Source organism: Meriones unguiculatus, chromosome 10 (assembly GCF_030254825.1).
Source record: "Meriones unguiculatus strain TT.TT164.6M chromosome 10, Bangor_MerUng_6.1, whole genome shotgun sequence".
NCBI lineage: Eukaryota > Metazoa > Chordata > Mammalia > Rodentia > Muridae > Meriones > Meriones unguiculatus.
The window spans coordinates 117,054,156-117,076,303 of NC_083358.1; the positions used below are offsets into that span (position 1 = coordinate 117,054,156).

Here is a 22,148-nt window from a genome sequence, read left to right on the forward strand (position 1 = left end):
CCAGAAACTTGGTGCTTAGGAAACCCAAACTAGGTGTGCCTAGTTTCTGTAGGTCAGCTGTCTGGACACGGCATGGCTAGATTCTCTGCACTGGCATTTGATATATGATGGCCGGGATATGGGATAGAGCTGTGGTTGTGTCTGGGTATGGACATTTAACACTTTTTTTTTCGACTGTTTTTTCCAAGAGGCAGTGCAGAGCAGAGCCTACATCAGCTTTTAAATTCTTTATGGTAAAGAGCAAATAGCCTGGGCATCAGGGCAGCTGGAAGGAGTGGAAAGCTTGGGGAGGCCAAGGAAGGAAGCACTCAGCACAGTGTTTTTAACAATTATGTGGGCTGTTGGCACTGGCAGGAGACGTTTTAATAAAAACCTAGTAAAGGAGAGATGGAAGAGAGTTTGTAAAATCCTTGCCCTGCAAGCATGAGGATATGGATTTAGAACCTCAGGATTCATATAAGAGCTAGGCATGGCAGCATGTGCGGGGGAGGCAGAGACAGGCAGTTCTCTGGAGCAACCTGACCAGCAGTCTATCCGGGGCAGCAAGCTGCAGGCTTGGTGGGAGACCATTGGGAGTATTTATTTACAAACGATGGGACGTGCACAACAGACACTGTATGAAAGGTTATTGGATGGAGGTGGAGAGATAAGAGAGGAAAAGGAAAGAGAGAGACACGCTGCCGCCCCCGCTCCCCTTTCCCCCAGGAAAGAAAGCAAGGCAGAGAGAGAGAGAGAGAGAGAGAGAGAGAGAGAGAGAGAGAGGGGAAGAGTAACAGAGGAAGGTAAGGGAGAGACAAAGTGGTGGGCTGGTCCTTTTATAGCTTGTGCACGAGTAGGTGAACTGCACCTGCCACACACCTGGGGGGTGATACATGATGACATCACATAGGTTACTAGGCTACCCAGTAGCAGGCTGCCAGTATGCTAACAACCATGTCAGAAAATAAGAAGTTACAGTCAGGGAATGGGCAGGGAGTGCGGAAAAATGATACCCCCCCCCAAAAAAAAAAGAAAAGAAAAGAAACAGCAGCAGCAGCAGCAACAGCATCTCGGTCTGAGTAACTTTTTTTTTTTTTCTCAGAAAGTCGGAGCATGCCACAATTCCAGACCATTCAGAAATCCTAAAGTATAAACTCAGAGAAATGTCAGTACCCTGAGTGAGCTGTTCTCATCTTCTTACATTCAGAGTTTCCCAGGTCTTGCTTGTGAGCCCAGGCCACTATCCCAGCTCAGCAAAGGAACTTCCTTTATTCTTCTCTCTGAAGTGCAGGGATTCTGCTCCGTGGCCCTGGAGCAGTATGTACGGACTTCCCCCTCCTATTCCTTATTTCTGCTTGGATCTTTGTGACTGTGGGCTTAGTAGGTGTCAGGGGCTTCCTGTGCTGGTTTGAATGGCCTCCTTAGGCTCGGAGGTCATCAGGGAGTGGCACTATTTAGAAGGATTAGCAGGCGTGCCATGTTGGAGGGGTGTGTCACTAGGGTGTGCTTTGCTGTAGAATGTTCAGCTGCTTCCCCAGTCTGCCTGCTTCCTGCCACGCTTCCTGCCAAGAGGGCGATGGACTAAACCTCTGAAGCTGTGAGCAAGCCCACAGTTGAACGCTTTCTTTTGTAGGCACTGTCGTGGGCTGGGTACCTCTTCACATCAACACAACCCTGACTAATGCATTTACCAACCAGCCTTGGCTTCTAGCCACCCTGCCCTCCTCTGCCATGTGGATATGATAAAATAATCTCTTTCCTATGTCATGTTTGCTTTTAATAACTTCTCTTTGGTGCTTACACCATCAGCATATACTAAAATTAGAACAACACAGAGAGTATTAGCATGGCCCCTGCATAAGGATGACATGGAAATTTGAGAAGTCTTCCATACATTAAAAAAAAAAAACAAACCAAAAACAACTCTCTTCTTTCCACCCTATTGATAAAATCTGTATTTCTTACATGGTACTTTCAGACTTCTGTAAGATGGCCCAGTTCCTTATACATTGTCCTCAGGCCATCTATTTACAATCACTGTGCCCACTGCAGTGTGCTCATCTATTGCGGGGCTTTGGAGGAGTGTGTGTGTGTGTGTGTGTGTGTGTGTGTGTGTCTGCTTGTGGTTTAATAATAAAGACACGGAGACATCTGTATAGTACAGGGCTGTTGCCTGTGTGCTGGGGCAGTCTCTCAGCTAGCCCATCTAACTTAACCTGACTTCTCTGCCATTACATTTCTCCATGTGGCCCTCTCTCTGCTCTACCTCCCTGCTCTCCTGTCACCACTCTGCCCCAGCTCCAGCCACACTACCTACTCAGCCAGTCTGAACCAGTCGGCAGCAGGACAATATCTGGTACATTTCTCTGTGTTGCTTTTGGCATTGAGGGCTGCATGGTCTTCACCAGATAGCTTGCCTTTTCTTTTTGGGCAGGTGAGGCAGTGACAAACTTTTCTTTTCTTTTCTGGGACGGGGTTTCTCTGTGTAGCATTGGCTGTCCTTGATTCATTTTCTAGATCAGGCTGGCCTGGAACTCACAGAGCTCCACTTGCCTCTGCCTCCCAGAGTGCTGGGATTATAGGCGTGCACCCAGGGGAAGTGACAAACATTTCCCTATCCTGCTACCCTGCCACTTTGGCACAGCAATTAACAGTTGAGAACACAGGGACACGGCCTATTAATGACATGCCACAGTCAAGATGGCAAAATTACAAAACAAAAGACAGAAGTAATAGTTGTAAAGGAGAAAAATAATAGCACACTACAAAGGTAGAATGACCTGTCTCTCATCCATATTCCGAAAAGCCAGGGAAGCATGAAACAATGCATTCCAGTCCCTGAAAGTAAATAACTGCTAACCTACATTGCTATTCCTATCAAAGTTACCTTTCAAAATTGGTAGAGAAAAAACAAAAACATTTCAAGACAATTACAAACTTGGACAGCTCATGGCAGCCAGGCCAGCACTGCAGAAATTAAAGGGGCAGCTTTAAGGAAAAGCTGAACTTTAAAGAGTCAGAACTTCCCAAACCATCCCACAAAATAGAAATGGAAGCCATTATTTAACTTCCAATAAAACCAGCACTACCCTGATAAAACACTGAATACACAGTTAAATAAGGAAAATGAAACATTTTCCCTGATGAACATAAACATGTTTTAAATACAGTACTTGCAAACTGAAAACAAGAACACATTTAAAAGATAATATATCATGACCAAGTTGATTTCATCTCATGCACACAATGGTGATCATTATATGCAAATCAGTTAATGTAATACAACATATAAAACCTGTGGACAGAAACCACATGATAATCTCATTAAACACATGAAAGGCATTTGAAAAAGTCTAATATCTTTGGGCATGGTGGTACACACGTTTAATATCAGCACCTGTTCAGGCAGTACTCTGCGAGTTCGAGGCTGGGCTGGTCGACTTAGTGACTTCCAGACAGTCAGAGTGGTGTGAGATCCTGTCTTAAAAAAAAAAAATCAGTCTTAAGGAAATTAGTAATAAAATATATCTCAACATAATAAAGCAAACCAATATTCAACACACATACACACAAACAAAAAAAAAGTTTAAAGTTATCTTTGGCTACTGAGCAAAATGGGGCTAGCCTAGAATATGTGAGACCCCCTCCTCCCCACCCAAAACCAAACCAAACTAAACCAAACCAAACCAAACCAAACCAGAATGTAGGGTTTGAACGTAAAGTGTCTCCCACAGGATCAGGCTTTTGAACCCTTGATTCCCAGCTGGTGACACTGCTTTTGGAGGTTTGGAACCTGGAGAAGGAGGTAGGGACTAGCTGGAGGAAGTGGGTTTCTGGGCAATCTCTGCCGTTTATAGCCTGGCTTGTCCCGTCTCTGCAGTTCAGTCTTCCCAGATGTGAGAACCCTCTGCACCCTCTCAGCTTCGAGCCACTTTCTGTGCTTCCCCTGCTGTGATGGGCCGAGTCCCTGTCAGCCAGGAGTCAGGTAAAGCTCTTCTTCTGTATGGTGCTCCAGTCATGGATTTTTGTCACACACAAATGATTCATGGAAGGAAGTAGCTACAGGAATGAAAGTGTGTGATTACAAGTCAGGTCCAGTTGATTACACTTCATGTCTGTCTCGTTTGAACAACTTGGCTGATCCTTGGCGAAGGCTGCCTTGGGAGCTATCCATGATGACGATGGCTCCTGCTTCAGCCTACTGCCTTCATAGGAGCTGCCCACAATGGCAGCGCCTCCTCTTCAGTTTCTGTTGGCTAGTGATGCTGCAGGGAAAGGCTTCCCTGCTGTAGACTCTGATTTTTATAACCCCTCAAGGCAGAAAGTGGCCAGGGCCCTGCTTGAGAAAGCTCAGCAGCTCAGCTCCTCCCTGAGACCTCTGTAGCTGTCACCTCTAGCCCCTCAGTAGGACTCATCCCAGATTATGCTAATTTGAGGTTAAAAAGTCTGGAAAAAACTCCAACAATCTCTGAGCAGGCCAACTGACCAATCCTTGAGCTTCCCACTAAACCCCACCAATCTCTGAGCAGGAGAACTGACAAATCCCTGGACAGGAAAGCCCAACAATCCTTGAGATTCCCACGTTCAGGACTTCACCAGTCCTCACTTTGGAAATCTTTGCTCTAGAGATCTCCAGACCCTAAGAAATCTTATACAAAGGCTGTCTCCCCTGCTGTCTTCTCCTGGAAGCAGAGGCAGTCATGCCTGGATTTGTCCCTCCGATTGGAAGAAGCAATGAAGAAGAGGAGAAGAAAGACGAAGCAAAGAAGGAGCAGAGATCAGGCTTCATAGCTCCCCAGCTCACCAGGATTTGGGACAACCCTCCCCTGTGAGCTGCAATGTCTCTGCTGAGGAGTCTTCCTCTCAGAGCTGTGTGGTTCCTGAGTTCCTGTACTTCAGGATGGCCTTGGGACACTGTCCCATCCCAGAGCTGTGTGGTACTTGTCATTCCTCATCTGGTGTTAATCTGGGATGTAGCTGTTGTCTTCCAGATGAAGAACAGAGGAACCCTGAGATCAGAGGTTTCATTTCTCTCAGAGGCTATCTGGGAACATCAGACCACTGACTTACCGGAAGAGTCCCACAGTTCCTGAGCTCCCATGTCTCAGGAGACCCTTGGGACTTTGTTTCACCTCAGAGCTAGGATACACTCCCAGCCCTCATAGTTGTGGTTGGATTTTCTGTTGACTTAGGTTATAACCGAAATAGTTCATAGATTCTCCTCTCTGTAAATTTTCAGCAGCGATCTTAACCCCACCACGGCAGAATTCTTTGCGTTCCCTTAGATATTTTCTCTAAAGTATGTACATTAGAATCAGCCAACAGTGTATCATTCATGTGATGAGATAATGGGTAGAGTAAGTTGCCTATGAATTATTTTCTAGCAGTTGTTGCACAAAATATTGACATAGAGTTGGACTATTTGACATTCCCTGTGGAAGAATTTTCCACTGATATCTTTTTACCAGTCTACTATTATTATAAGTAGGTAGTGTGAAAGCAAATCTTTCCTTATCCTGCTCATGCATGGGATAAAAAACCAACAACCAGCCAACCAACCAACTAACAATCTTTTAAATTACTATCACAGGTCATGACTTAGGTAATAAAGAAGGTAGAGGATTTCTAGGCTGTAACAGATCCATTGGTTAACTAACTATTCACTAATCTTAAATCTGTTAACCTCCTCCATTTTCCTGATTTCTTTTTTTTTTTTTTTTTTTTTTTATGATAAGTACAGGGCAGTCCACGGGCTGGTAGGCTCTTCTCCATGCTGAACCTCCAGCTTCTTTTGTACCAGCTGTTCAAGTACCTATAGTTTTTACTTAGTTAAGGGCTGTTTATATACCCATGTAGGTTTGTCATTCAGCCATTTTAAGGGCTGGGCCACGGGTTTTGAGCAGGGTCCTCCTTATAGATTTGAAACTCAATCCCTGTGATGCCCTGTGTTTGGACAGTGTGAGCAGCTTGTAATTTTTTTTTGTTTTGATGAAATGTATCAATACCTTCCCCAGGAGCATCTACCATTTCCCCCTAATTTCATTGGAAGCTGTCTCTGGGATTGCAGGAATATTAATCTGAGTGTTCCACTCTTGTAAAAGATCCCTTCTTCACAAATTATGGGTGAGTCAGCCACATAGGGTCTTAGCTTTCCTTTTTAACTTTCTGGTCCCATACATTTAACCCATTGCACACTTCTGCTTCATCTGAAAAAACTTTCCAATGCCTAGAAACGGTGTATAACCCTTTGATGTGGCCATTCTGAATTCCAAGATTTTTGGGAAATTATAATTACATCAGCTTCTGTATCCACCAATCCTTCTATTTCAATACAATTTATTTGCAGTTTTAATTTTCGCCTCTGATCATTAACCACTATTTGCCAGAACAAATGTTTTTCCAGTACTGCTAATCCCCCTGTTCTTTCTACTGGAGAAGCTTTGCCATTAATGCAGGGAAGCAGTAGCAGCTGAGCAATATTATCACCTGCATTAATTTGCATCTCTGTATTTTTCACATAGGCCAAAATTTTAATTTCTCCTTTGAAACTCCCAATCTATAATGCCTGGATGCACAGTAAATCCCTGAACAGTCAATCCATTCCTTGCTGAGATCATCACTACTGTCCCTGAGGGCGAAGGACCGTAACTTGTAGGGTTATTTTATGACACTGAGTTTTTGGAGGTAGGATAAGAGATTAATCTAGAGAAGTACTGTCTAAAGTAGTGTGCATGAGATTGCCAGTGCTTAGATGTGGTTTTCCTGGCTACTTGTTTCCTGGCTGACAAGAGGGAAATGGCTAGCATTTTTTGCTGTGAGGCCTCAAGCTGCTAGGCCCCCATTTTGTTTCTCAATGGTAAAAAATTACCTTGCATATCTCTCCTGGGAGCACCTTCATTGCTCCAATTGTATCCCTTGCCACAACACTGGAACACCTTAGGAAGCCTAGTCATTCTTTCTGCTTGATGTTTAGGAAAACCATTGCTCTTAGAAAAGGCACATTCACTCCCTCCCCTCTCCTGTGGAAAGTACTGAATTTTTTGCAGTTAATGAACCAGGAATTTTGAGATCTAAGACCTTTAGAAGCCTGGTCACGCTCTCTTTACAAATGACCAAATTTCCTGCAATTGAAGCCCTGGACATTTTAATATTGGAGACCTTTAGCAACAGCTTGTCTTATGATATTAGCATGGTACTCATGAAACCCATTATCAGTCATGTCCCTTATGCACTCATTTGTTGATGCTGTCCTTGCCTTTAAAGGTCTAATAACTCTTTTACATACATTATTTGAACTCTTAAACACAAGGGTCTCCATCAATACCAGCCTCACATCACGGTCTGATATGACTTTGTTCACAGTTGAGATCTGTTTTTGTATAAAAAAATTAGTCTTGTGTATTTTTTGTAAATGAGATGAATTCTCCCTCCCCCAGGTTTCTCAACTTTGTCTAAAACTCTTAATGCTGCTAAGCAACATTGTTCTATAGTAACATCATCAAATCGAATCTGTTCTTGTAGGTCAGAGTACCACCCTTCCCCCAGCAACTGTCTTTTACTGTATTCACCCCCTTTGCTCTGGTTTGCTGCTCAGGTTTCACTGCTTCTTCACTCTACCAAGTTAACCACTGAAACTGGACCCAGCCTCTAGCACAGCTTTTACAGTCCCTTCCAGCCTTGGAGAATAATTTTATTTTGAGGAGCCAAATTACTTAGAATTTGTTTTACCTAAGGTGGATGCATACTGTAAGAAATCATGGCCTCTTTAAAACACCTTAAATCTATCATTTCTACAGGATACTACCCCATTTCAACATAAACGTGGTCTGAACCATTATCAGGCATGTACTGTGTGGTTACTGGGAAAACTGACAGTGATTTTGCAATCCCAGGAAGCCCCTCCTCGATTTCTGGCAGTGCAGTTGGTTTGAGAGTAACTCTTTCTTTCAAAATGGGCTATTTCAGTTTTTCTTTGACTCCACTGTCCTGCATGGCAGCCTCCTCCCTGGTGCCTACCTGGCTTCTTGCCCGCCCAGGGGCTGCAGGGACTGGAAACTGAATGTGTGCAGCATGGGGCCTTGTAGAGATCTGCTTTCCGACTCTTCCCCCCCTTTCCTCCTGGGGGAAACTCACATTTTCTTGCTCAGTTATCAACACTGAGTCTTTTTTTTTTTTTGCTCCCTTTTCTGGTGCTCCTTGCCTCCCAAGAGTTTTCAGCTCCACCTGCAATTTTTCCAGTTGCACAGCCAACTCTACAACACTTTCAGGAAACAAAGAGCAAAGTGAATCATTTTGTTTTCCCATTTCAGCCATTATTAATTTCTCAGGTCCCTCCATTTCCAACTGCTCAGCCATTCTCCCAACCTTTTTTGAAACAGAATATATAAAGAAAAAACAAAAACAGAAACAAAAACAAAACCATAACCCCCCTGGGAGAAAGCAGTGGATAACCCAGCAGAAGCAGCCGCAAAATTTTTTGCTGGTGTCTTGAAACAAAATATCTATTTCTTCATCTCCTGCCATTTCCTTTATTGCATTTTAAATCGGATTTCCCATTCTGTCCTGCCCCTCCGTGCCACTTGTAACTGGAGTTTTTCTACTTTGCGGGTTCCTTACTCTCTTCCACCTTTCTCCATCCTTATTTCACCATCCCAGCCTCTCAACAGGAGGTAGGAGAGAAAGAAGGATAAGGCAGAAAGGGGGCATCATCATCATTAGACTACTTCCTGCTGATTAGGGGCATCAGGTTCCTTGGGGCAAGTTTGATCTTCACCATCAGGATATTCACTTTCTTCTCACCCTTTTTCACATGACCACTCAACAAACCACACAAAACACAGCAGCAGCAGCCGCCACCGCTGCTACCTCTCTTAGGGCCCTAGTATTTACACAGGTTCTCAAGTGTCCCTGGGACTCCGTATGTCACAAACTTATAGAAACTATGAAGTTGCCTCCCTGCTAGAGCACGAGGCAAATCAGAGTCAGCTAATGTGGACAATCTGAAGCAGCCTCACATATCCCACACCTGGGATTAAAACAAATTTCCATAACATTTCTGTGTTTTTAAAGAAACCAATTTTTTTTCTACCTAGATTTATTTGCCAGTAATTTATAAGGACTGCAGCTAGCTTGAATCTTTTCACACCAGTATCCTCTAGCTGCATGTCTTTTTGGACACCTGCAGCAGTACTAGGTCTCAAGGGTGCCCATATTTTTGAGATGCTGATGTAAGTGGGAGGAAACGAAAGGATGGGAAGAAAAGTAAAGTGAAGAAAGTCAGTGAAGAAAGCGTTAGGCAATTTGACTAGAGCGTAACAATCTGAGTGTGACAAGGGTCCCAGGCCTTAGTAGGTTCCCAGACCGTAACACAACAGACTCCATGATGGAAGTACCATTCAGGTCATAAAACTCATCACATAGGCTGTTCCACCTGCCAAAAGTAAAACAAAGGTCTGGGCCATCAAAGCCCATCGTTCCGGGAAGGTCTTTAAATGTAATAACCTTGCTGTTTGGCTTCTGTCGCTCCCTTTTTGGCTAACTGTTCTTCTTAATCGAAGATGGGTTTTGTGCTTGAAAGCTCACCCAAGAAAGGCTCAGCTCTATACTAGGATCCTGAACACCTGGTGTAGTCTAGGCCTGTCTAATAAAGACTTTCTATAGGCTTAAACTCAAGTCCAAGCAGTCTTCTTTGCTGGATGCTCCACAACAAAAGCAGATAATTAGATTTTTTTTCATGTTCAAATATTTAAATTGAAACAAAAGGAAATTCTGATGTGTTTCAAATTTCAGTAGCAAATAAATGTATGTGTGAAGGAACTTATTTTTAAAACCATTCATTTTTGTGGGGAGATGCTGAGGCACAAATATTTTGAATTTGGGGCCAGTCTAGGCTTAGATACAGAGACCCTATCTCAAAAGAAAGAAAGAGAGAAAGAGAGAAAGAAAGAAAGAAAGAAAGAAAGAAAGAAAGGGAAGAAAGAAGAGAAATAAATAAAGAAAGAAGGGAAAAAGAAAGAAAGAAGGGAAAGATAGAAGACAATGGCTGGAAGTGTTATTCTGTGATAAATTGCTTGTTTCCCATTCCCACAGATTTAATTCTGTCTCCATTAATGCAAAAAACCTGAAATCAAATACTCCAGCATTCCCAGTACAGGGCATTGATAACTGTAATCCAGCTTTTGGGAGGCAGAGGCAGGAGGAGCCTGAGTTCCAAGCAACACCACGCTATATGGCAAGACTCTGTCTCAAAGAGCAACAGTAGCAAGAAAATATTTGTTTTGCCAAATGAAATGATTAAAATTATCTAGAATTTGAAGACTACAGCAAAGTCTTATGATAAAGGAGTTTTTTCTTTGGCACTTTTCTTGCATACGAAGAGAAAGACTGTCCACAGCTGACAACTACTCAGCATAACTTCTTTGTATCATTGCTTAAGAAGGTTAAAAAAAGCCGGGTGGTAAGCATGTTACAGTTCATTCAGTTTGTATCCTGGTGGCGGCCCCTCCTTCATCTGCTCCCAATCCCACCCTCCCCCTCCTGTTCCCATGCCCCTCTCCAAATCCACTGATAGGGGAGGTCCTCCTCTCCTTCCATCTGGCCCTAGCCTATCAGGTCTCATCAGGACTGGCTGCATTGTCTTCCTCTGTGGCCTGGTAAGGCTGCACGCCCCCCAGGGGGAGGTGATCAGAGAGCCTGTGACTGAGTTCATGTCAGAGACAGCCCCTGCTCCCGTTACTAGGGAACCCACTTGGAGGCTGAGCTGCCATGGGCTACATCTGAGCAGAGTGTTTAGTTCCTCTCCATGCATAGTCCTTGGTTGGAGTATCTGTCTTTGCAGGACCCCTGGGAGCAGATTTTTTTTTGGGGGGGGTGTTCTGTTGCTCTTCTTGTGGACCTCCTGTCCCATCCGGGTCTTTCTATCTCCCCCTTCTTTCATAAAATTCCCTGTACTCTGCCCAAAATTTGGCTATGACTCTCAGCCTCTGCTTTGATATCTCTGTCGGTAGAGTCTTTCAGAGGCCCTCTGTGGTTGGCTCCTGTTCCCTGTTTTCTCCATTTCTCGAGGTCTAACCTGTTTGTCTTTCTGAATGAGGATTGAACATCTTACCCAGAGTCCTCCTCCATGCTTAGCTTCTTTAGATGTACAGATTTCAGTATGACTATGCTATGTTATAAGGCGGTACACATCTTTATTCCCAACACTTAAGGGGCAGACTCTGAGTCCGAGGATAGCCGGGTCTACAGAGCGAGTTTCAGGATAGACAGGGCTACACAGAGAAACCCTGTCTTGAAAAAAAAAATTAAAAAACAGTACTTAACTGCAAAAGTCAGAAAAAGGGGAGTCCAGGAGTCCAGACACATCCTCTTCACCCCAGCACTCCGAGGCAGAGGCAGGGGGTCTTTGTGAGTCCTTGTCTACATAGCCAGTACCAGGACGGCCTGGACTACACAGTGCTACCGGTCTCAAAGAGAAAGGAGGGGTTTGTTATGAAAGAATAGGAAGGCTAACAATTCTTGTGAGAAACGACGAGTCAGCAACCTTACAGAAGTGTTAGTAAAAGGAATATTGCTGCTAAACCTTAAAACTCTTTCTTTGTTCTCTGCACTTTAGCAGTTCTTTGTTTAGCTTGCTTTAGCTTTAAACGGAGCAGCCGAACACTTAGCTGGTGTGATGATTATGCTCGGAGGCAGAGCTGTGGATTCTCTGCTGTTTGTTTTCTTCCCTTTATTCCGGCCACAGCCACAAGCCACGGCAGGAAGCAGGAATGACCAGCAGGGTGCGCTGCAGCTCCACAGCCGAACCAGGCTGGCTCGGAGGCATTCCTTGAAGGTCCCTGCTGTTTCTGCTTTTGAAGACTGGTGGAAGGAAATATTTCACAGGAAAAAAAGAAAACATTTCGCTGAAAATAACCCCAAATTTACTATGATTTAGAGACTGATTATTTAGGAAAAAAACAATATCCCAGAGGGTCGCTGCAGCGATTCTTAGAGAAGGAGGGTTTAACTCCGTTCTGGGGATGAAAGGATTTTCCCGATGGAAAAAGAAAAGATTAGAAAACCCCGTTGAAAGTTAGTTTCCTATATTATCTAGTTGTTGATGGATAACGCTATTTTTAAAACTCCCAAGAAAGGGTATATTTATTTAAAAAAAACCCCATAAACATTTCACTTTTTTTTCCCCAAAGCATTTTCTTTCTTTCTGGTTTCCCAAAATGTCAATATTTATGAACCAGGGGTTGTGGGAAATGTTACCTAGAATTGCAAAAGTCAGAGTTTGTCTTGGTCTGTCCCTGGGGACTTGAGTTTGTGTGCCAGAGGGCAGTGTGGCTGGAGGGACCCAACCCTCCCTCCTTGGCACCCTGTGGTGAACTCTTTGAAGTGGAAGAAAATTGTGTTCTCTGCTTCACATGCGGTCGCTTCAAGGCAGCAGTGGGTGCAAGTTTCTGTACATGCTCGCGCTGTAAGAACAAAGGCAGCTTTAGCAAGAAGAGCAATGGCAGAGCCAGCGCCTGTGCAAGTGAAGGCGGCTCCTCTAGCACGAACACAAACGCGCATTTCTGATTAGTATTTGAGGCTTTCCATAGTACTTGTTAACGCCATGGCAACGTTCAGCAAAGCTAAGACCAAACTAGGAAATATTAGTAAATTGTGGCACTTATGTTTGCTTTGAAATTTTTAAAAAATTACTTTTTAATCAGAGTAATTTGTTTCTTTCAAACTGCTGGATGTGTGAGGTTAGAAATTAAGCCAAAAGTAGGGAGTTTTACTAGGCAGAAAGAATCAGAAGAATCAGGAAATAGTACTGATACATTAGAATCAATAACAAAGTCAAAAAATTTAATTTAATTTTTAAAATTAAATTAAAAAAATAAAAATTTAATTAAAAAACTAAAAACACTTGAAAACAAAGGTCACACAATAAAATAGTCTCTAAGATCAAATGAAAACTTTTACCAGAGCCTCAACCCCACCCCTTGTTTTCTTTGAAGGACCCCTCCCTATTTCTTTACATTTAAATCTGTAATCTTTTGCCCCTTAGATGTTTAAGTCTCATGGTGTCATTTCACTACAAATTATGATTTTCCCCCCTTTATTCTATGCACTTTAGCAGTTCTTTATTTAGCTTGCTTTATTTTTAAATGTCCCACCCAAACACTCAACTGGTGTCCAAAAGCTTGCTGTATAAATAACAAGATAAAAATTCGTAGAACATTTTATTTTCCTAGGTCAGGAAGTAATTGTCCTGTTTCATTTTTGGAAAAGCGTGACAAGAGAATTATTGAGATTAATGAAAAAGTGGTTAGAAGGAACGAAAGCCTCTGCTTCTGGGGGAAGCAACAAGTTCTTCAGAAGACACTCTTCTGTCTTCTGCACACGTGGCCATGGCCCTGACTGCCCCTCCGGTATGATCAGCTCAGCGGAGGTGACTCTCTCTCACTTCACAGAGGCTGCCACTGTTTCCACTCCCCAGCCTTGCTCTCCACATCTGTGAAGGGGCATGAACACGTTTAGCCCAGAGACGTAGAGAGCGTGAAATTTGCAGCAGATTCAGCCCTCAGCGTGTGGTAATGTGTGGCGTGTGGAACGCCCTTCTGCCTTTTCCTCACTGGTAGAAAAGCAAGAACCAAACACAGTTTATCTCTATACGTACCCTTCTGAGTGTCTTCCCCCAGACCTTGTATAAACTAGCTTCTACAGTAGCTCACGTTTCCAGCGTGTGCCTTCCTTTCTGTAAGGCTGCAGGTGGAGCTAGGGCTAACACCCGCTGTTTCATAACCAGCTAGGGTAAGGACTGATCCATCCCGTACAATCAATGGCTGGCAAAGCCAGGGACAGAAACTGCAAGCCTTTGATTATGGTCAGAAAGGAGTCTGACCTTCCTTGTACCTCTGTCCTGTACTGGCAATGACATTCTGACCTGCCAGCAAGCTTGTGAGAGTACTACCTAGCAGGATGCTTTCTGGTAAAGAACAATGACATGACGTTGCCCTCTCCCTTTATGAGTTAATTCAAATGGTCTGTTTTAAAAGTTTAAAGATTTATTCGCTTTATGTTTGTGATGTGATTGTTCTGACTCCATTTGGAATGTGCACCACAGCATGCCCGGTGCCCGAGGAGGTCAGAGGAGATATCACATCTCCTGGAACTGGAATATAGGAAGTTATGAACTGCCATATGGGTTCTGGGAATCAAACCCAGGTCCTCTGCCAGAACATCTGCTCTCAACTTCTGAACTGTCTCTCTGGCCTCTATTTCAGAATTTTTTGAAAAGAGCACAGACACAATCTGTGCCTAGTCTGAGTTCTCCCAAAGCGATCCAAGGACCTGGAAACTGAAAGGTCAGAGGTCAGCAGCAACATGTTTGTGGATCGCACCTTTAGCTCTTCTCACCCCACCTAGACACACTCAACAGAATTAGTACTGGAAATAAGCCCCCGAAAGCACTATGGGAATTCTGCTGGGTAGAGTTCATATTTCAACATTTTGTTCATATGCAATGCATATTTATGTTTAATTTGTGATTAGTTATCATTAGTTATGGATTTACATAAGTCAAACATGTGTACATATGTATTATCTGTGTGAAGACTATGACTTGGTTTTGATAGTACATACACATGTATGTTTTCGGGATTCATTTGAAGGTTTTCTACTTCTGTTCAGTCCAAAATTGGAGTTACTACATAAAACTGGATTCGACACTAGGCTGAAAAAGAGCCAAGTTCCTTTAGCCAACTACCAATGATATAGTGTGTGAAAATCAAGCAAGGTTAAAAATAGCCAGTTTTTCTTAGGGAAGTAAAACCCACATATTCAAATTAATGTCATCTTTTTAGAGAAGTTGCTTTGGAAGGTTAGACACTCTTTCAACAGTACTGCTGCTGCTCCAGACCTTTCAGGGTCTTCTTTTGGAATGACTGTCAGTACCAGCTAAGGAGCCCTGCTCACAGTGTGCCCACTGTCCCGACATGTGGAAGGCCGAGGCACGGGGAACTTCAGTCTGCTATGGACCTTGCCTCTCCCTAGCTCTGTTTCTGCCCGCCTCTCTCTTTCCACCTCCAATGCCCCTCTTCCTCTCTCTCTCCCCCCTTCTTGTCTTTCATAAACAACCCCCCTATTCACACAGGCATGTGTGCGCACAAAGAAAGAGAAACAAACAAACAAACAACAAACAAATAACAAAGAAACAAACAAAAATGAAAAAGAAGAAAGACAAGCTGGGTCTCATTGTATAGTCTTCTTGTATTTAAGCTAAGCAGTTTTACCTCCGGAGTCCAGAGCTGTTTTGAGAATCCTCAGCAGAACTCTGACTACTTATATCATTTATTTGTGTGGACAAAAATTCAGGTAGATTTATTCAAACTAAACGTCACTGTCTGGTAATCATAGCTTTTGAATAGAAATGTTTGTGACATGAAATGAGGGTCCTCATAAAAAAGATAGCTGAAGTTATTGGAGAGGGAGCCACCGCAGGTTTTTCGCAGTCTGCTGTGTTCAGTTCCAGAGTGCAGAAACTTCTGAGCAGAAAGAACAATGCGGAGCCTCCCGGGCCGAGATCAAGCTGTCCTTCACGCTGATGAGGATTTAGGTAGAGGGTCACTGCAGTGCCTTTGTATATAACCACATCTCAGCGAGTCATCCTGGGATCAAGGTAGGAAGACTGTGCGCTCCACACTGTGAAGTAGGAAAACAACATGAGCTTGTTTGAGGAAGAATCCGGACCTGATGATAGCAAAGATACACGTAGCAGCAGTTAGAGATAGAGGTCAAAATGATTTACAGTGTATTTATGTTTGGCTATTAGCAAAAAGAGAGATTAGTATTAAGAGAGAAGCTACAATAAATAAACAAACCCCCATGGTCTTTGCTTAATGACCTTCTTCAGAACAAGTAGCGGTGGGAATGCACGTAAGTGAGACTCAGGGCGCAGGCTGAAGCCGTGGAAAGCCCTGGGAGGACAGCAGGGCTCTCGAGGGACGTTGGACCCTACTCTTCTGAGGCAAGCCATTTTCAGACCCTCATACCCACCGTGTCCTCCTTCCTCATCCAACCTCAGAAGATCGGAAGTCTTGCTGGGCCATCCACGAAGCTCATCTCCGGAGAGCTGTGCATTCATTCTGTGTATCCACATTGAAGCAGCTGATGGATCTGAGCAAACCTGGGAGCTTGAAAAAAAAAAAAAATCCCAGTAGCTGTGCTCCTCAGGCCATGAGTATAGAGCCATACATGACTCACAACAGGGCAGTAATTTTCCTCTGGAAAAGATTGCTGGAATTGATGTGGTTTTCTTTCTTTCTTTCTTTCTTTCTTTCTTTCTTTCTTTCTTTCTTTCTTTCTTTCTTCTCTCTTTCTCTCTCTTTCTTTCTTTCTTCTCTCTTTCTCTCTCTTTCTTTTAACCTGTCTTTTTTTTTTTTAAATAAAATCCATGAATAATTTATACTGCTGCCAAAGATGTCTTGCTTTTATCATTATTAAGTGTCTGGGGATAAACATCACTGGGCTTCCTCAGGCTATATGACCTTAAGACCAACATGGTCTTGCCAGGTCACTTTCTGGGAAGGAGGGCCTCCCTGAGGGGGGAGAATGGCCTCTTGCAATGTTCTCACATTCTTAGTCCTGACCCGAAGCTGCTGTGATCGGCTTGCTTGGAACCCCACAGAAAGAATTAACTACGTGAAACAGAATTTCTGGAGCAGATGAAACAGACAGATGTGTTATGTCTTGGTAAAAAAAAAAAAAAAAAAGCAGAAACTTGATGAGATTTTAATGATACCCCCATCTTTATATAACATAAGCAGTTCTCTCCTATTTCTTGCCTTTGATAGCTATGGAGGCTAAAACTTTACACAGTTAAGCAAAGGAAGCCAGTTCCAAACAAACACTATATTGTTACATGATTCCAGAAATCATGTAAAGCCAGAATAGCTGCTGATTGGAGAGCAGGAACCTAGTCCTTTTCAGAGTCTGAGGGACAGGAATAAGGAGTGACTGCTTAATGGGTATGAGGTACCTTATGGGGTGATGGAAAACCATGCAACTAGGTATTTCAAACTAGATGTCTGAAAATATGAAGGTGTTTAAGCCTACTGAGCTATACACTTTAAGATGATTAGAGCGGTAAATTTTATTCTGCTTTTTATTTTTGCTAAACTTCTTGTTTAACAGGTTAGGTACAATCAGAGACATTGCCAAGTCATTTGCATAATTTATCAATTTCAGTGTAAGCGTAATGAGGGGGTCTCCTAGCAAGACTGCTGCTGGACAGAAGTAGACCTGAAGAATGGGCAGAGCTGGTTGATCTGTGAGAAAATAGCAAGGCCAAGGAGGTGAAGGCACAGAGATCTGAGGTGATGATACCATGTGCTAACTGGCCTGAGCTTTCGGATGCACAGATATTTACTTAAATGTTTCTGGCTGTGTCTGTAAGGATGAGCTTGCAGACCTCCTGATGTGGGTGGCCCTCCTTTAGCCTGAAGAAAACAAAAAGATTGAGTAAGAAAGGGTTCTTTTTCTCTGCCTATGAACTGAAATATTTGTCTTTTGATATTTTTTGTGACTTTTTTGAAAAACAAGTAAGGCCAATAAACCTTTTTATTACTGTATATTAGCCATACAAGGTAATGGGCTTTCCTATGACATTTCATGCAGCATGCAGTATGCTTCATCTTATCCGCTCTTCAATACTCTTCCTGAGCTCTCTCACACTCCTTCCTCTTCTGTATCCCCAACAATCCCTCCTTTTCTTTTGTATCTCCACTTTCAATTTGATATAGGAGAGAAAAGAGGGAGAAAAACCTAAGTTAATAGAATTAGAGGTGAAAAAAGGGGTCACTACAATAGAAACAAGTCAAATCCAAGAAATTAAACTCAATAAAAACCTTTTTTTTTTTTTTTTTTTTTTTTGCTACAGAATTTCTCAGTGTAAGAGCCCTGGTTGTTCTGGAACTCACTCTGTAGACCTTCCTGCCTCTCCCTCCCGAGTGCTGAGACTAACGGCATGAGCCACCATGCCAGGCTTGCAGTAAGTTTGAAAATCAAGAAGCAGAAATGTTTCTAGACAATTTGATCTATCCACACTTATAGGAGAGGGCTCAGGCTGCTGAAGAGCCGCACTGAGCAACAAGCCTGAAGCAGTGCTGAGCCCTTCCAGCAAAGCTCTCCGCCAGGCCGGAAGGAGTCATGGCTGAATTCTTTTAATCCATTGAAGGAGAATTATCACCAATGCTTCTCAAACTGTCCTGTAAAATAAAGCCAATATTATCTTGATAAATTTTTGGATAAAGGCATAGCAATCAAACAAAACAATAACAACAACAAAATACCCAATAACGTATAGCCCAATTTCCTTGGTTAAGCACAGATTAAAAAAACAAAACCAAAAACTTCAAACACTGAGTTCAACCACGTTGAAAAGATCACAAGTGTGGTAATTAGTTTTCATGCCAGTAATGCAAGGGTAATTTAATATATGTAAATCAATTAGCACAATGTGGCAAATAAATGGCACGGAGAACAAAAATCAAATGTAGGAGGGGGAAATTAAAAAAAAAACACAACACATTTGACAAAATTGAATATTCTTTCATGATAAAAGCCCTGAGATCAGTGGGAATGGAAGGGTTATACACAACATGATAAAAGCCAGCCCACGCCAACATTATACTCCAAAGCTGGAAGCATTTCCTCTTCAGCCGTGAGCGAGACAAAGATGCCTTCCCAGCCTTTTTCATGAGAGTGCTCAGGATCTTCTGAGAGGAAGAAACCAAAACATGCCTGACCGCAGAGGGTGCTGTCCTTTACTTAGAACACCTGGAAGACTTGGAGGTTTGATAAACACTTTAGCAAAGGAGCAGAATGCAGAGTCAACGTAGAAAACCCCAGGAGCTTTCTTACATGCTGACAGAAGGGTTGATGAAGTCAGGCAAACAGAGGCACTTCTGTCTCAGGCTCACACTGGAAGGGAAACTGTTGGATTTCCGGCTTCTGAGGCCGTGTTTGCACTGTACATGCTTCCCCAACTGAGCCATTCTCTGGCCCCATTCTCTCTTACTCAGTGTACTGAGGGGCTCTAGGGTATTTCCATGGTCATAAGGAGGACTTCAGTAAGGAAGAACCTACAGCAGTGTGGGGAGCTCCAGGAGCGGCCATGTCTGAAGTGACTGCTTCATCCAGGCCGGTTGCCCGCCATGTTAGAGGAGGAAGAGGAATCTCTGGAATCAAAGAGACCTTCATGGAGGTAGTCAGAATTTGGGGGGCTGAGTATTTGGATAGAAATATCCAAATACGATATATGTATATATATGGTGCTGGGGAGATGGTTCAGTGGAAGCTTTTGCTGTGCAAGTGTAGGACCAGAGTAAGGACCTCAGCAGTGCCGTAAATGTCAGGTGGGGGGTGGAAGCCTCCTTGTCATTACAGCACTGAGAAGGTGCAGGTGGGGGTCTTAGGATAAACTCATTAGCTAGTCAAGGTCTATCTGTGAGTTCTGCGCTCACCTGAAAGACCTTGAGTCAATGAATAAGGTGGAAAGCAGTGCAGAAAGATTTCTGATAGCAGCATTGGGCCTTACACACCCACATATACACTTGCACAAACACATGTGTTTACACACATGCAGACTCATGTAAAAGACATGTATTTTTTATTTTTGGTTTTAATGGACCTGAAATAAATGCATGAACTTATGGAAAACAGTATGGTCTTTGGGTATTTCATGTGTTAGATGCAAAGTGAGTGATAACACATTAGCATAGTTATCAGCTCCATTAGGTAGTATTTCTATGTAGGAATATCTCTTTTGAATATTCGATTAGTTGTTGCAACCATCGCCATGCAACGATTCTCCATGCAGAAATTCCACTTACTCGATCACCCTCCCGTGCCTATCACCCCTTCACTGTCCATCATCCTTTCCCACCCTTCCTAGAGTGTGGAAAACCCCCCACCCATGAGATCAGCTTCTTAGCTTCTGCCGTAGATATTTCAAATTATATTACTATTGCTGGCAGATGTCCCCAGATGCCACCTCCATACATTATCCTTTGAAATGATGATAGTTGAGTGTCCTGATGTTAGTTTATTTTTTATTTCATGTGCTATCAGAGAAGTCGTATATTACTTTGTCACAACTTAGTTTTTAAAATTGTCTTGCTAACTACATTTCAGTATTATTAGTGTTTGGATAATTCTGTGCATTTAAAAAAGTATTTAAGAACATTACTGTCAGGACCTGGGTACAGTGGCATGCAGACATGTGATCCCAGCACTCAGGAGGCTCAGGCAGGAAGACGACAAGTTGAGGCCAGCCTGGGCTACATAAACAGATCCAGGGTGTCTTGGATAACAAACATAGTTGGACTCTGTTTCCAAATAACAACAACATCAACAAAATATTATCTACTAGGCTTCCCCAAAGCTCAGTGGCCCAGAAGAGACTCGAAGCCCTGTAAAAGGGTAGTCTTGCCCAAACACTAGCCTAGAGGTCCAGCGGATTCCAGCCCTTCGGGACATTGCTCAATTCTGCTTAGTAACACTGGTATCAGGAGAGCCCCTGACGTGCTGTTGTTCCATATCAGGCTCAGTTCGTTCTGACACACGAGATGTACTAGGTTGCACTACCCAGCTATTTCAGTCAACAAGTTAAAGTGCCTTCTTAGGCATCTGAATAGAAAAGCTTAACTGATCTCTTGGCTCATAAGCCTTGGCATCGTGACAGGCCTACCCCTAGCCTTGGTGAAGACAAAAGCTTGTCAGACGGTTTAGCCTTTTTCTCGTTCTCTTTAGAATCCATGTCATATGTGTTACTGGGTGAGTGATTTCTTTCCTTAAGCGCCGTTTATTTAATTTATTTCTCTTTGGACAGTTCAAAAGATGTGCTATTACTGATGTATTTACATTGAATGCTTTTATTCGGCCCTGTGTGTATGCTTAGTGCTCTGAGAAGGTAGCGGATTAATGAGTCTGGAGACTCAAGTCCTCTGTTTATCTACTTATTTGGGAAACAGAAGATCCTTGAGTCATTCAGCGTACACTTGCCTGCTCTGTGTATACAGTTGCCTCCGTCGTGACCCAGGAACTCCAGAGAGCGTCAGCAGGGACACAGGAACAGTGGCTCCTCCTCTAATGTCTTGAATAAGAGGCTCACCTCTTGCCTTTTAAGAAACATTGATTTCTTCTGTGTGTATGTGCACATGTGTTTGGGTGTGGGTGCACGCAGTCATGGCATGCACGTCGAGATCAGAGGACTTGCAGCACTCAGTTCTCTCTTTAACATGTGGGTCCAGGGTATCAAACCCAAGGGGAGGGCTTGAGGACAAGTGCCCTTACTGCTGAGCACGCAGCGCTTCCTCCCTTCCCACTGGTGTGCTTCTCCCCTGGAAACAGCAGGAGACTGCGGACTGGCCCTCTGAGAATTCCCCTCTCTTTTCTTCATGTGAAAACTGAAAACCATGGCTGCTTGCTTTCTAGCCTTTCCTACATCCATTTTGCCCTCCCCACCTCTTCTCTTACCTCTCTACATATTTAGCTCTGTGTTAGCTGTGTCACTCCTTGAGCTAAACAGAATAGTTGGTGCAGCAGTTTCCAGTAATCTGATGTAGGAAGAGGCTCTGTCCCGTCAGAGCTGTTTCTACCTGGACAACCTAAATATATGTCTGAACACTGTAGCCAAATTTCACTTGTACAAATCATACCTTGGATGAAGCTTTGGAAACTGCCAAAATTGACCTGCTCCCGGCATAGTTAGCCCTGTGCTTCGGTCTTTCATATGGCGGGAAGACTTTGTAAGCCCCGATAAGTGTGTGGTAATAACTATTCTGTTGGCCTCCAGAGCCACGTAGGTCTGTGGCGCGAAGCACGGAGCTGCGGGGTTAGTAGTGTGCCTGCGGGGCCCATGCTGGAATAATAAATCCCTTTCCCACCCCTGTGTCCATCAGGAGCTTTAGAATGTGACCTCAATTGGAAACAGGGTCTTTACAGATGAATTTGGGTAGTTCATAATCTGAAAATCAGTGTTTTAACAAGAATATGGAGAATTAGATGCAGAGGAAAAAAAAAAGACACATAGGAGAATGCCCCATGCATAGGGAGACGTGGAAGTGAGGGATTGCCATGCAAAGACAGAGTCAGAAATGGAAATGAGGGATCACCAGCCACCAGTGGTCATCGGG

The 22,148-nt window shown here is 43.3% G+C and overlaps 1 long non-coding RNA gene and 1 other non-coding gene across 2 annotated transcripts; one reads left to right on the top strand and one right to left on the bottom strand.

Moving 5' to 3' along the window:
- The first annotated feature begins 1,774 nt into the window (after positions 1–1,774).
- LOC132646127 (U6 spliceosomal RNA) lies at positions 1,775–1,877 on the top strand. Its single transcript, XR_009584258.1, has one exon. It is a non-coding gene; the product is annotated as a U6 spliceosomal RNA (small nuclear RNA).
- Positions 1,878–14,079: 12,202 nt separating this feature from the next.
- LOC132657100 (uncharacterized) lies at positions 14,080–16,465 on the bottom strand. The gene is made up of 2 exons (XR_009594928.1): positions 16,009–16,465; positions 14,080–15,654 (listed from the first exon to the last, which is right to left on the bottom strand). It is a non-coding gene; the product is annotated as an uncharacterized LOC132657100 (long non-coding RNA).
- Between the last annotated feature and the right edge of the window lie 5,683 nt (positions 16,466–22,148).